At 41.8% G+C, this 16339-nt stretch overlaps 1 long non-coding RNA gene across 1 annotated transcript; it reads left to right on the top strand.

Annotated features, from left to right (window-relative positions):
- The first annotated feature begins 2291 nt into the window (after positions 1–2291).
- On the top strand, positions 2292–11051 carry LOC118471502 (uncharacterized). Its single transcript, XR_004848826.2, has 3 exons — positions 2292–2375; positions 7360–7606; positions 7950–11051. It is a non-coding gene; the product is annotated as an uncharacterized LOC118471502 (long non-coding RNA).
- Positions 11052–16339: the final 5288 nt, after the last annotated feature.

Genomic DNA, 16339 nt, shown 5'->3' with positions numbered 1-16339 from the left:
ATACATTCTGATCATCCAATGCTTACTAGAATATTCTTTAAGAATATTTTTGTTTTGAGTCTTCACTGCTTCAGAGTGATTCCTCAACAGCAAACAAGGAACGTGCATGACAGTTAGGTTCCTTCTTTTAGCCATTTTTGTCTCTGAAGAACTTTCAAATGTACTGGCTTTAAATAGACATGAAGCACAGCAACAAAAATTGTCCTTCATTAATGGATCACTGGTACCAAAATGACCCAATACTCAAAATTTCTTATGTATTTTTTATGGAACCAATCAATTTTAAGACCAGACTGGATTTTTTAAAAAGAGGTTTGATCACTGCTGTTTTCAAGGCATGAGGAAACTGCCCTGACTGAAGAGAATTGTTACTATCTACAATACATCAGATGCTATGCAATTAAAAACATTTTAAAAGAAGTTTGTTGGCAGTGTCAAGGCAGCATGTTGTTGATTTTAGCTTAAAGGCAGTTTCTACCAGAGCAGTAAGATCTGAGAGTTTAAAATGTGCTAGATTAATCAGAGAACCAGAAGGAACAGATAACACTGTAGTTTGGCCTGAGCTGGAGCTACATACTGTTTGTCTTATCATTATTATTTTATTATTTTATCTATGAAAAAAGCTGGAAAGTCATCACATGGGACTGACGCTGAGGGGTTTGTCAGCCTGTCAAAAACAGAGAATAGTGTACCAACGTTGTTAGCATTCCTATTGACAATCTCTGAGAAAAAAAGATTGTCTTGCATTTTTCAATTTCTGGTTATACACAAGAAGACTCTCTTTGTACTTGTAATAATGAACCAGGAGTTTGGTTTTCCACCACTCACATTCAGCCTGTCTGCACACTCTTTATTGAGCTTTAGCTAGTGTGGTGTTTGTCCAAGGTGACTTCTTCCTTCCTGATAAGACTTTGGCTCTAACTGGGGCAACAGAGTCAATGAGAGTCATCACTTTGTTCCCAAAACTATTAACGAGGTCGTCAACAAAGACTGTGGGAAGGGCTGGTGATGGTGTAAAAGCCTGGATGAATAATGCACAGGTGTTATCATTAATAAAGCACTTTTTGATCACCTCTGCTGATCCTTTAATATTGGTAGTGGTGGTCATTTTAAACGAAACACAGTAATGATCAGAAAGAGCAACATCAGCCACTACAACCTCAGAAACATTTAAATCCTTGTAAATAATTAGATCTAGTATATGCCCTTTGTTATGTGTTGGATTTGTTACATGCTGAGAGAGCCCAAAGTTAACCAGAATGTGAAGAAGTTCTTTAGCATTTCCGTCTTGAAGATTATCAACATGAATGTTAAAATCACCCACCAAAACAACAAAATCAATGCACACAATAGACAGTAGTTTGGCACATTCATCAAACAAACTTTGCATTGTATTTTTGGGGTCTGTAGATATTTGCATATGTGGTGTTGGCTGTCCTCTGTATCCTGATAATGTGTCCTGTTGTTTAGACTCTCCTTGTCTCATGTCCTTGGCAAAAGGAACCGTGATACGCAGGAGGAAAGAAACTGAGGTGTGACGAAGGAGCTGGCAAGTGGGTACTTTGATGAGTTGGGGGAGAGGTGGGAGCAGAGTCAAATGTGTTGAGGAACAGATACAGTTCGTTGGCCCACTCCCACTCTCCTGCTGCAGCTCCCCTCTCATGGCCTCTGCTGTAACCAGAGATGGCTCTCAAGTCTCTCCAAAGTCTCCAGAGTTTCCATCTTGGTCCTGTGGCTGGCCTTGTCCTGCCAGATCATCTTCTTTATCTCCTTCTGCACCCCCCTCAGCTCCTCTTTGTCCCCAGATCCAAAAACCCTCCTCTTCTCCTTCAGCGGGGCTTTCAATTCTGAGGTCACCCATGGTTTGGTGCTGGAGAAGCACTCCTGGTCGGTACAGTGATCTCTACACAGAAGTTGATATAGTTTGTAACACAGTCCGTCATTGAGTCAGTGTCCTCACTGTGTGGGCCACCGTGTGTTACAGCAGTCTCCCACAATCAGAGTACCTTAACATACTATAGAAAATTATAGCATAGTATAGTATAGTTTAGAATAGTATAGTAAAATATAATATAGTGATCCTAGAAGTTGTTGCATCAGTAATATTAAAAAGTAAATATGAATGCATCCCTAAAATAATTAATATATTTGTATTATTATGGACTTAAGTGACAGAAACACAGATATGCACAAGCAACAATCAATGTACACATTTTTCAAGGCAAGGAGTTGTCCAGCTAGTTGCCAGTGTCTCTCCACCAGGTGGCAGTGAATGAACATTCAGTTAGCTGGTTAACCTAAAAGGAGCCACTTGAATTAGTCTGTAATGAGGAAGGAAGTGACAGTAGCATCAATTTAAATACCCGGATGTAGCGGTAAGTTTGGCGCTATCTGCTCGGTGTATTATGGGATTTAGCAACTTGTAACAGTAGCCTATGAGTACGTTGTGCAACATCTGGCTAATTATTAGAGATAATATTTGTATATCGATAGCATAGCAACTACCGTAAACGTGAAACAAGCCAAGCTAGCCAAACAGTGATGCACTTGACCAGTGTTTCTCAAATAGTGGGGCGCGCCCCCCTGGGGGGGCACAGAGGCATGTCAAGGGGGGCGCGGGCGACTGGGAGGAAAAGGTCCTTCAACACGGAACTAGTTAGCTGAACTATTGTTTTAACGTCGGCCTGTTTTTCGCGGCGTACAACAATACTGAAATTGTGCTGGCCCACAGACTGTATATGCCATAGATATAAATAATAATAATAACAATGATCTTCTGTATATACCTATGGTATATGCACTGGCCGTTCAGACTCCGAAGTACAGACTCCTGAGAACGGGAGAACGCATCGTTAATGTGCAGTCGGAACTCCAGCGTACTCGATCACGTCACATACTCGGCTCATCTCCTCCGATTATTTTTACCAGCAATGTCAAACATACGGCCTGTGGGCCAAAACCGGCCCACCAGACGGTCCATTTCGGCCCGCGGGACGACTTTACAAATGATAAAAATTCCAACAACATTAACTGTAAATTTGTAAAGCTGTAAATTTAAAATAATTTCTCGAACTTGACAAGTTGTTCTGATCATGAAGTGAAATACTAGATTGCTCAGTTCCAGATAGCTGTGACTGAATGTTTTGTATTTTTGTAGATAAGCTGTTATCTGGCAGTTACAATGCATGTGTAAATGATGAACTGAGGCATAATAGGCTACTGTTGAAACTGAACTTGTTTTCCTTAAGAAACTTCAGCTTCATAATATTTTGTAAAAAGATAGTTCATTAAATGTGATATTTTCAGAATGTACTTTTTTGAACTAAAACAAGGGGAAAAGTTGGAGTTGTGGTTATTTATAGGTTATTATGCTGTGATTTTACTGGTGGGGCCCACTGGAGATCAGATTGGATTTATGTGGTCCCTGGACTAAAATGAGTTTGACACCCCTGATCTTTACTGTGAAAAACAACAAAATGGAATCAGATAAAATAACACAGCCCTGCATATTCATGTTTTCACAGTTTCACACACACACACATATATATATATATATATATATATATACACACACACACACACACACACACACACACACACACACACACAAAGTTATTGAGGGGGCACGAAAGTTTTTTGTCCTCCAAAGGGGGGCCCGACAGAAAAAATTTGAGAACCACTGCACTAGACCTTTGTAGCAAACATTTTTTACTTTATGAGTAGAGGACGGCAACTTAGCAGAATGAGGAACTCGCTTTAAAGTGCATTTTAAGTATTGAAACTTAAACTTCGGTACATACAGGTTGTTATTTTGACGGTAGTGCAACAGTTTTAAAGTTTCAACATTACAGCTGGAGATTTACGTTCATTAGTGGGGGTAATAGTTCCGCACATGCGCAGAAGAGTGAATCAACAGCTGGACGCACAATCATTTAATCAGAGATTAAACTGCCTGAATGTTTAGATATGCATTTAACTCTTCTTTCTCAGCATTATAGACACGATCATATATACTATTTAATAACTTTCTAATAAGTGCATCAAAGCTAATATATTCATGTCATCCACATCTATTATTGGTATTGTTTTCTGCACATGAACATCAGCAACAATTTTAATTTTGGACTTGTCACCAAGTATTTTTACTTTGAAGTATTGGTACAGTTAATTAAGCAGAAGATCTGAGTACTTTTTCCACCACTGGGGCACATACAGGATGCGTTTTCAGATGTGCATGTATATCGCTTAATGTGGAATATAAATATTTGTACATATAATGAATGAAAACCAACAGTTGCCATTTAGGACCAGTTTTTCTAAGCGAAAACTGCACGAATTGTTAATCCAACTCAAATCTTTCTCTTCCTCTGTGATTCCCTCTCCACCTGTAAAGTCACATGACTCAAGTTTGTTTATTTCTTGGAGGTGTTAACTTTGAACAAGTGAGTAAAGAAGCTCACAGCTGGGACCACAGAAATTAGATGAGGAAATGGCAGATTAATTTATTTAAAAATTGTTTCTGATGGCTCATGTTTAACTCTTGTTATTTTACATTCAAACTCTGGCCACTAGGAGGAAACGCAGACTAATTTTTGCTCAGTATGTATAACTGACCCTGTTGGCTGTCTTGATTGTCCACTATCTAGCTTTCTGGTAAATATGAATAGGTCTATAATTATAGCTAAGTGTACAATATTTGTCATTGGTGAGATTTTTTGCAGTCTTCAGACATTGTATTAATTCATACTAGCTTGTACTGTATACCTGCAAGACAGGTGAGACATAAGTGAGTAATTCTTTTGGTACAACTCTAATATTTCTTTAAGTTTTTTAATTTGTCTAGGTATATTGATATGTTTATTATGACTCTCAAGATTTGTCTGTTTGTAAAGAGTCCATGTGCTTATGTAATTGTACAGTCAGTAGTAAAGTCAACCTCATCGTGAAACGGAAAAAAAACAAAAAACAGCACATGCAACCTGGCAAATCAGGTGATCTTTTTATGTTCAATTTAGTTCAGGATTAAACATACAAATCTAGTGTGCAGAAGTCTGTAAGTGGGTGCGTATAAATGTCGTTTTTTTTTTGTTTAAAGAGCAAAAACAGAGCAGAACTTAATTAGGTTAAACTGTGCTGGACAATGTGCGCAATAGTTCCTTTGAGCAGCACTGAACGGTTTGCTAAGTCTTTATGCCGGCTGTGAGGTTCGGGGGGATCAGAAGGGGTTAGTTTACATGTGTTAGTATCTGAGCGTAGGAGGTGTCTACTGACGACTTTGAACAAAGTCTGGAAGTGGCCAAATGAGGATTAGAAGGACAGGGGGTCGGGTTTGTTTGACACAAAATCTTCAGAACAACCAGGGGTGTTTGTTTATTCTGATCTGTGTTTGTGCCGTGCATGCATCTGTTTGTGTGTGTGTTTCTGTCAGCCTCCCTATCTGTCTGCTCGACCATATCTGTGTTTGAAGCTAAATTCTGTCAGACTGCACAATGGCTCAGCCGTCCGGATTGCCTTACTGTACCATCTGTCACCTCTCTCGGTCCTGCCGTGAGCCAGTCGCCATCACGCTGTCCGGGCTGCCACGACCCCGCATGAGCCATGCGCCCAGACAGCAAAGCTTGTGTGTGTGAGAGTACCCTTCATAGCAGTGTGCATGTGTAAATGTTTATCAAACGACATGTCGATGCATTGTGTGTTTGTGCCCAGAGAGACAGCAGGGCCAAGAAATGACTTAAACGGCCGCAGCTGCATTTCCATGGTAACGGTGTGTTTTAATGGAGGGACATTATGGACTAGAGCACAGGGTAATGACCGCTTTGGCTGTCGGAATGCCTTGATCTTATCACCATGGCAAGAGGGGATGCTCCCACTTTCTGATGGTCTGTAATGGCCCTCTGCTCTAATAGACAGGCAGCCTGGGCCACCGAGGTCACCCGGAAACACAGACCTCCCGGTACACACAAACCCGTAGCGCTGCTGTGTCTGGTCCTCTGGTGATGTACTGTATGCGTGGTTAAATGCTTACTTATTATAACACTGTCTCTCTGACAAATTGGGTGCACGTTGCGAGTGTATTTGCGACGGTAATGTAATCAAAAGGCATTTGCTCCAGGACAGGAGAGGAAGAAACAAGGGAATGGATGAGGAGCGAGCCGAAGATAAGAACTTGTTGAAAACCTGTTTGTAGAGGAATGGCCTGTCACTGTTTTGGCACCCTCGCACACTCTCGTACTCGCGCGCCCTCCCAAATCTCACACAGCACGGCAAAGTGTATACACGGACAAATCCTATAAGTCCATTTGAATACCACAACAGTCTTCTCCTAATCTGTTTGTTTGAAATTTGTGATGAATCTGCAATTTTCGGCGGACCCGATGCAGGCCTTATCCACACCTATTTGTCCATGTTAATGGTTGAGTTATTTCTCAACACAATTGGTTGGATGCCAGCGGTGGAGTGTGTGCGTATGGGGGTGTGTGTGTGTGTGTGTGTGTGTGTGTGTGTGTGTGTGTGTGTGTGTGTGTGTGTGTGTGTGTGTGTGTGTGTGTGTGTGTGTGTGTGTGTGTGTGTGAGTGTGTGAATGTTGCTCTTTATCTCATTCAGTGAGTGAGTGGAGGTTGGTTGTAAGGCCATCTGTCCCTCTCAGACACCTAATCTGTCTCTGTCACTGTTTGTGAAGTACACACACACACAAACACACACTAATGTGCTCACATTCAAATATGTTAATGAAAACGGTCTCCTTAGTGATATTTCCTTTGCTAGATGCCATGTCATTATGCTATATGGCACTGCTCAGAGCAGAAATGACAGTAAAGTTATTTTAGATGTAGACTAATCGAAAGATTTCAGTTTTTAAAAATCTGGTTAACATGTCCATTTAGTGTTTTGTTTTTTTCTTTTACACTAGGAAACATATCTTGAAATAAGCAGTCGTCTTCATCTTAAAACCTCAGTGTACCGATGACAGTCTCAAAAGTATGGATTCAGACTTTCAGTGTTTCAGATGTAGCAAACCTAATGATTGAATTCTGTCAATTTGTTGACTTCACATATGAGTTTATTTTACAGTTTTAGAGCAGTTTTAGGTGAGCTGGCCTGCTCTAGCTGCAGCTAATTGGAGGCATGGGTAAAGAGAGAGGTGCAGACTTCATAGATCTGCATATTCTAAAAGAGGTAATGGTGTAGAGGTACATCTAAGCCCTAGTAAGGCAGAAAGAGATTGCTGTCTTTCATAAAAACCTTGTGACGTTGACACACACAGATTAATTTTTCAGGATTTAATTAATAACCAGAGAGCGACTTTTAAGAATCCGTTTCCAGCTTCCTTTTATTCATGTCTCTGTCCCTAATTTTCAGGCTGACAGACTGCGCTCAGGCTGAGAGCTGCGCCTGTACTGAAGTGTCCCATTAAGTTTGCTGAAGTGGACTTATCTCCTACCATCCCCTCTTGTATCTCACTCATTCCTGGATCCAGACAGGGCTGAGTGCCACACTCCTGCTGCCCTCCTCACACCAGAGAGGCCTCTCTCTTCTGGACTTCAGTCCTGCACTCAGACCTCCTCAACCAAACATTGTCCTTACAGTTGGCTGCACGATGCTGAAGGTAAAAGTGCATATGGGGACTCTGTAGTCAATAATCATAATAACAGATGCCACTAAAGATTTTGCTGATTCTGAGTTGGCTGAATACACATAATAGCAGGAATAGAGGTATAAATCAAGACTGTTTGCTGCTATGAGCAACTGAACTTCCCTTCAAGATAGGCACTATACTATACGCATTTAAGACAGACAGCGCATTTAAACCATCTGCACTGTATTGTTATTACTCTGGTCATTTGAAAAAGCAGAGATTATGATATGGTAAACGCAAAAGAATGTGAAGATTTTTATGGTTAGGATTATAAAATGATGTGATGACCATCACTCATCTGTTCCTGTGTCAGGAATCGTCATCAGACCTCCAGGGACCTTATAAATGAGTGGACACTGTGGAGAAATGTGACTTGTTCAGCAAGGATAGTTTGAAAGCGACTTGTTGAAGCTGGTCTGAAGTCACACAGGGCAGGAAGAAGCCCTTCATCAAGGAAAGGCAGAGGAAAACCTGGTTGCTCTTTGCTGGGATCACAAGGATTGGACTGTTGATGATTGGGCTAAGGTTCTCTTCAGTGATGAATCCAATTTTCAGTTGATGCCCACTCCAGCCTGGAGAAGCTACAAACCAGAATGTCTGCCCACACAGTAAAACATGGGGGTGCATCAGTGACCATCTGGGGTTGTTTCAGTCTGGGTGGAACAGGGCAAATGAACCAGGTCATGCACAGGGCTACTCTTGAAAACAGTCTTCCATCAGCTGAAAACTCTTTCCTGCCTCCAATGACTGGATTTTCCAGCAAGACAATGCCCCTTGCCACACAGCAAGGTCAGTTAAAGCCTGGATGGATAACCAGAACATTGGAACCATGCCTTGGCTGCTCAATCACCAGATCTAAATCCAATTTAACCTGTGGAAAATCATCAAACACATAATGGAGAACCACAAGCCCGAAAACAAAGCAAATTTGTTAGAATTTGTGCAACAGGAATGGGCTGCTGTGACAGCAGAACAATGTCAGAAGCTGGTGGAGAGCAGCCAAGATGCATGGCTGCAGTCATCAGAAACAATGGTTATGAATCAGTACTAACTCTTGTGTGTATCATGAGACTAAAACAGACAGAAAAGAAAACATGGACCTGAAAGCATTGTTTTTGGCAGTACAATGCCACAGCTATTGATGTAAGAACTTAAGTGATTTTGGTTATTTTCAAGAAAAGCATGGAAAATGTCTAGATATCAGCTCTTAAATGAAACTCTTATGAGCTATTATTGTTGTTATCATTATACTGGTCCAAACCAGTTTACCTTTAGTTGTACCAGGCATTAAAATGAACAAGAAATTGAAGAAAACAAAGGCGGTCTAATAATTTTTTCCCTGACTGTATGTATAACATAATATTGTCAGGTGGTGAAAGGGTGGCGCTGCTTAGAGACAAAACTCTGAACATGATGTCCCCCAAAGCAGACTAGTTGTGCATCGTAAGCTGCCATGATGACCGAGCAGGTAGAGAGTCTGTTCATGACACTGCAAACCCTGGCGTTAGACTCAACATACCTCACTAACCCATTAGTCACACTTTAAAGTACACTCTACAAGAGTAGGACTCTTTTCAGGCATACCCAGATTTTTTTAAACTCCTTTACTTTCCCTTTCCTAGTCTAAACTATATGGTTTGAGAGTATGTTGCAGCAGCTGGATAGTCACATCCAGGGCGGTTATACTGTCAGAATCCCCCCCCCGCGCCCCGCCCCAAGTAATAGAGAACACAAACGTCCCTTCAGCATCACCTTTTCATACAGCTCCATCAGATAACATGTCCCCCGTGCTGTTGTTGTTGTTGTATGCGGTTTGGCTCTCCGTGTGGTAAACAGCTGTTGGTGTGTGCTGTAGTGTCTGATAAACACATTAGACTGTTGTTTATTCTCCTCTAAACTATCCTAGTTCAAACCCTTGACAGATAGGGAGCTCCAAGCCAATAATGAAGATGTGAGCCTCACTATAGTACTGTGTGAGTGAAAATAAAGTCATGCTACCCACACGTATTGAAAGAAAAGATGCACAAAATGCCTTCAAGTTCTCCACTCATCTTTACCATCATCAAATCATCTATCATGAAGACCCTATAAATAGATTTTTTTGGAGCTAGGCTTAATGTTTACAGATAGTATGAAGAGAGGAGCTGGTTGGTCAGTAAATTTGCGTGTCTCTATGGGAAATGGGGCATTGCAACATACGAGTGATTTGTACTGGAATACTGTTTGCATGCACATAGCAGACAATGATGTTTGCACGCTTAGTTTATGATATATATACATACATGTGTTCCATGTGTGATCTATAACGTACACCAACTACAGTGAGGGTTATGCTGCTGCCTGCCTCCACGCTGTCTGCGTGAGAAGGGCAGTTTTTAATTCTGAGGTGGATCAAAACACTGTCAGTAGTTGGCTATAGTTACTGGAGGAAGATGTGGACATAGTAGGACTTTGCCAAAACAAGGTGTGGTCTTCCCCTGCCTCTCTGGCTGACTGGGTATAATTAAAATACCACAATTCTTTCAGGCATTGGGACATCAGTGCAATACAACAGTTTCCCTTTCCCTCCTGGGCCTTTATCAGTACTGACGCAGATGCTTCTGCTGCATTTTTGTGTGTTCACATGATTATGTTGTCTGGTCTATGTCTTCTTTACATGTTTCTCTGCATTATTTACAATCTAATTTGTTGTATATTTTTTATTTGAAGTATCTAGTTGAACCGTAGGTCAGATTTTCATAATGAAAGGTCAAATCTCCATTTACCGAAGTCGAGATATTAACAGTAACAGTAAACTATCTCATCTGTTGATGTGGAATAGAATAAAATTCTAGATATATGAGATCAGGCTCCAGATTTAGGTCTTGCAGCATTAGTATTAATGCTGGGTTAAGCTCGTGTGAAAGCTCTATTATACTTGATTGAATTATCTCCTCACACAGAGTGGGAGGCCAGAGCATAAACAAGTCACTCTGAGCAGAGAGAGGGACGGATGAGTTTCCTTCTCTTGTTTTTGTTACACCAGCACTTTATTGTAAAGCTGAAATGATATTGTTCCCGTGGCAGCTCTGTGTAAATGTTTTTGCGCACAGTATTCCTCCATTTCATGCCGAGCGCTTGCTCTGTTTACCACTGTTTACGGAGCGACTGAGGCTACTGTACTGTGTCCTTGCTCGCGATCAGCTGTCTCAGTGCTGGTATGAAGTAAAACTTAGTCTAGGGAAGATTGTTGCTGCTGCACTTGGCTGTATATGTAAAGTTTTTATAATTCTTGGCCAACTTATGTGCCAAGCGGAGCATACACTGCATGCTAAGAAGATGAACAGGGAAATGAACACTGGAGAAAAGCTGCACCTCAAAATACAAACAGAGCAGTCTCTCACATTCCACATGGAGAGTGTTTGTTTGTGCGGTGTGAGTTTGGGATTCGTCGTACGAGTGAGTATCTTTAGCGGTTTGTGTTTTTAAAGGTGAGGAGCCTGGGAGGCTGGGAGTAAGATGCTGGCACCAGTGATGTGATAAACACATCTACTCCACTGTAAGCAACAACAAACACACAGCTGTGAACATGTTCGAGTGCAGGTAGACACTCCATCAGATATAGTCACATTCAGAGTTACAAATTTAGAAGTTTTTTTCCATAAAAATAATCTGTTCTGCCGTAAAATGGCTTTGATGTAACTACATGACTGCCTGCCCTAGAATTTATGGATCTATGAAGTCTCTTTCTCCACCTCCACCCACCCCACTTCAGCTACAAAACACTGAATTTCACTGCATTTACACAATGCTTTTCTGTAGCTGCACTATGTACCCAGATGTCATCCCATAAATTCACCTACACATGCTGAATCTATTTTAAAAGCCCTTGCCTTTGAGATCTCTCTCAACCTATTTCTACATTTTATTTACCTAAAATTCTGCATCTTACTTTCTCAAACTAGCAGGAAAAACACTTTACACCATACTGAGTTTTCCTGTTATTATTATAAAGCTGAACTGATTTGGAATAACAGTTTTCTTTTTTTTAAATCAATCTTAGATAATCTCTAAATTAAATAAATTGAAGTCCCTCCCTAAAAGCTCATCTGTACATACCAAAGTTGCATATTTAGATGAATCCCTTCCTGCATTATAATCAGTTAGATGTAGCTTTATGTTGTTGCTTCCTTTAGAATGTGTGGATCTAAGAAGTTCCCATCTCTCTGACTTCACCCACTCCCCCACCACTCGCTGCAGCTTGAACACACCAGCTCAAACACTTTAAAACTGCTTTACACTACATTATCGCAGGTTGTAATACTGGAGTAATTCAATCATAAATATCAGAAACCACTTCTGAAGAAGAAAATGAATGTTTCACACTACAAGTTGACAGGATCGGCTGCTTTGATGTGATTCATTTATTTATTGTTTTTTAAAGATTGTGTTCACTGCTCATTTTGCATACAATAGAAACACCATATGGGCAATTACAAATCTTGTTTTTAAACTAGGGGGCATCTTTAAGAGACTGCAGCTTAATACTAGTTTTTTGTACAACATTTAGATGATTAACAGTAAAAGTATGCTGATTAGAAGCCATAAGAATGAGCTGAGTCTGAGTTTGATTGTGTGTGCACGCTGGGATGGCTCAGTGTTATCAATCAATGCCACTCAGGTAGTCACAGTATCACTGTTAGTGTCAGCATCAGTGTGTGTCAGCTGGTATCACTCACTGGTATCTGTGTCTGTGAGGCCTACACAATTTGACCCTGACCCTGTATCTCTCCTGTTTCCCACACCTCTGTCTTGCGTGTGTATTGTCAGCCCAAACCCCCAGATTCCCTGGTATGCTGGTGGAATTTCGGCTATTTTTCCAGGTCACTGTTGTTTGTGCCTCGCGAGGTGTGTCTGTAAATTCCCACACAGGGAGGGAGATAAACACACTCGCACTGTCACACGCATATACAACCCTCATCACATCGCGGCCCCACACCTTGTACGGTGAAGAATTCACTAACCGTCTAACTGTCCGACTCTGGCTCAGCGCCGACGCTCTTTGTCCTTTAACCCCCGCGGAGGCTGCATGTGAGCTGAACCTACCGAATACTCTGCTAACCGACACCAAGCTTGACTCCTGGCGTAGCAGTGAGTAAGCTGTTCTAAGGATAAATTAGGGTTGACAAATTGGCGCTCCGTCAGATCACACAGGCTTTCTACTGACGGAAAAATTCATCGAGGTCAACCTGCGTGTGGTTGTATGTGTCAGTAGTTGGAGTGATGATAGAAGAACTGAAAGAGTTTTACCTGCAGTGGTAAGTGAACGCTGAGACGCTGCTCTGCCACTGGAGGGGAATTGTTTGGGAAATTCCGATTTTACTCTTTTTCTTAGCAACTTGCCAGATCAAAGACTTTGTTTGGCATACAGTTGCTTTTTTGTACCAATATGTTGCAAAAAGAAATCACAGTAGTTTTAGAGAGGCACTACTACGCATGTGATGGCCACCTAGACGCGTTCCCGTGAACTATCAGAGGAAATGACAGAGCAAAATTTAGCAGTTAGTGAAGGTGGGGGGAACTGGGGGAAAAAGGTTGGAGGTGGTGAGGGGAGGACATTTTTTGCTGTAGGTTTCAGCAGATAAATGCTTTATGTCATAATCCCCTTTTTCTCCTCAAAGCAGGCGATGCAGTTCATAGCTGTACTTTTTCTCCCTCTGTGTCTCCAAACCCCTCAGGTCCTGGCAGGTCACGTAAATATTAGTTTGAGCTCCCTAACAAATCTGCACCTCCTGCTGCTCCCACAGCCTCCCAACCCGAACCTGTTTCCAACAACTCTACATCACCTAATACCTAATGGCTGACACCCACCCCATCAGATAATGGGAGTGCAAAAAGGACCAGAGATGAATGGAAGAGTTGACACTGTTAGGCAGTTCACTGTAGGACAGACTTTAATCCAGCAAAGCAGGTGTTTTTCTGAATAGGTTTACCTCATTGCTGGCCGGCCAGAGATGAGCTTAGCTACATGAGCAAGCTGTTAATATTTAGGAGGTGTCAACAGGCACCGGATCAGCAGCGGTCATTCATAGTGTTGAAGGTTCCCTGTTGATACACCTAAACTTTATGACCCCTGACCTTACCAGACTCCCCCTTCAACATCTGAAAAATAAAGACCCAGGTTCTACTGGCCCTCAGGGGTAAACCCATCCCACTGCACACACACACACACACACACACACACACACACACACACACACACACACACACACGTATATTTGCATGCACTTTCTGGTCATGAGTGACAGATTAGAAAGGCTCGCTAACATGCTGAGGGTTTTACCAGACAGGTGATGGGTGAGTTTTTGGGGGCGCTGAGGGGGTGCTATCCTAGCCTGCAGGTATGTGCATGTGAATATGTGTGCAAAACAAATCGCATGGCTGCCACCCGGACCACCCCAAGGTGGATCTCCAGCTAGATTCCCCACCGACAGACGCCTGTATCGGAGGCAGGGGAGGAGGATAGCAGTGGAGGGAGGCGGTCAGAGGGATGTGCCAGATCGGGCGGGTAATGATGATGAATTGTAGGGAACTCGGTTCTGCTCAGATTAAGATCTGCTGATAAACTTGCCCGCCAGGTCTCTAAGTAACCCTATACATTTCTTTTTCCCCTACATTCGCCCGTTTGGCTCAGTGTCTTCTTTGCACTGTCTCACACCTCTCACGATGCATGTGTGTCTCAGTTAAGGGTAAATTTAAGGGGTAATGGTACAATCAGTAGTCCCGATGGCTGGCCCAGTTCTTTCCGTGTGTGTAAGCGTGCTTGCATGCATGGATGTGTATGTAATTGGAGTGAAGTTTATTCTCTATTCTCAGGGCTGTTGTCATCTGGCAACCAGAGGCCCGAGTGACATGCATTACAGCCTGGACACAAAGTCGATAAATCTTTGCAACTGTCAGTACTGAGAAACAGAAATAGTCAAGAGTGAAGGAGATATAGAGGCAGACAAAATATAGAACAAGTGTAAAAAAAAAAAAGAAAAAGATTGACATGTTCAGAGTAATAGTGACAACGGTGAATAAATGATTGTTGTCATGCACTGTCTGCATTGCTAACAGTCTAAAGATACTGCAGTAACATGTCACTGTACCAGTTTGAACATTACAGAAGAAGCTCTGCTTTTAAATAGAAACTATTGTAAATTTAACTGGACTTATAGGGGCAACGGTCCAAGTCAGACTATTTTGTCTTGTGTAATCACAAGATAACTCTGATTTATTACAACCTGGATCTTATTTTGAAGCTTTGGCCATTGTTTCTGTTGGTTGTGATAACATTGTGCTTGCCAGGTTAATTGCTAAGCTCTAGAAATGTGCTAACATCACTACAATGTGTGATAATGAATATGAGCAGTGAAGAGGTTCAAACAGGTTCCAATCATCTCCACATGTCTATAAATATGTAATAATCCCTCACTGCACTAGAAAACTGTGAGCATGAACACCAACTATAAGTATCAGAGCTCAAAGTTGAGCTACAAAGTCAGTCTCTAAAAAGTGATGGATGTTTGTTTTCTCTTCCAAATTAGTCTGGCTAAGTGGGAGTTTTCTTCAAAACCTGTAATCATCTGACTGGCTACGTTTCTTGCACTGTTTGCTTTCTTTTATAAGTGCTGCAAAAAGCAATCATCTACATCTGATTTGGTGAGTTATCATGACCAATGGTGCTGATGGCCAAACGTACAAAAATATGATTCAGGTTGTAAAAGGAGAAAAGACCCAAAACGATCCCTTAAACCTTCTGTGTTGTTTAATGCCATTTGTGTGCCCTCGGTCGGTACACACAGTGCTGCCTGCCAACTGCGAAGACTAATGGTTTGCCTGTGATACTCTGCAACAGGAATGCTCTCAGCCTGGCATCCAGGACACAGATAGACTCTGCCTCAGAACGCTGGTACTAGAATACTCTCAGTGACTGGAACGGCTTGATAGTATTACCCTGACGGACAATAAAGTTTATCTTATCTAACAATATTGGCCTCCCGTGGCTATTAAAAGACCACTTCTAAGATGTTGAGGGCTCTTTTTGAGGAAGATGAGGTTGGTATACTTAAAGATGAATCATAGTTGGTGTAATGTAGTTCATTAGGAAATTTAACTGCAGAGCATCATCATAAAAATAGCTTGAGTAAACTCAAAAGAGCAATTTTAAATTTTCATTTCAGTTGCAAGAAATTGTAACAAGATAGCACAAGCTTGCACAGTAAAAAAAAGTAATAAACTGAGGATTTATCAGCCAATCTGTCCACAAACATATCTGTGCATTTGTATTTACACTCTACTTTCGCTTTAATTTTCTCTTTGTGTGTGATATCCTGCAGAATTCACGTTATCAGGAGTCTCTGGACTCTAATATAACAGAGACTGAACCGGACTGGGAGTCTGGGGAACAGAGGGGGCAGAGGCAGAGAAGATTGCTGGAAAGTATTCCCTTTGATAAGCCGGCCAAGAAGCCTTTGATTAAATGTGGTCCCAGCAGGAGCCCACACTAGGCCCTCTGTGGCACAACCATGTCCAATCACCAGCTATCAACAGCCCCGGGTAATTACAGCCATCTAGTCATCAGCCTGGGACCCACCTGGAATTCCACATAGCGAGGGGTGGGATAGGGCCAGCAGGGGTTGGGGTTTAGGCTGGGCCTTTAATCAAACACTTCCCTCCCTT

Source organism: Amphiprion ocellaris, chromosome 8 (assembly GCF_022539595.1).
Source record: "Amphiprion ocellaris isolate individual 3 ecotype Okinawa chromosome 8, ASM2253959v1, whole genome shotgun sequence".
Lineage (NCBI taxonomy): Eukaryota > Metazoa > Chordata > Actinopteri > Pomacentridae > Amphiprion > Amphiprion ocellaris.
The sequence above is the reverse complement of the archived record's forward strand: the minus strand, read 5'-3'. Positions and strand labels throughout refer to the sequence as shown.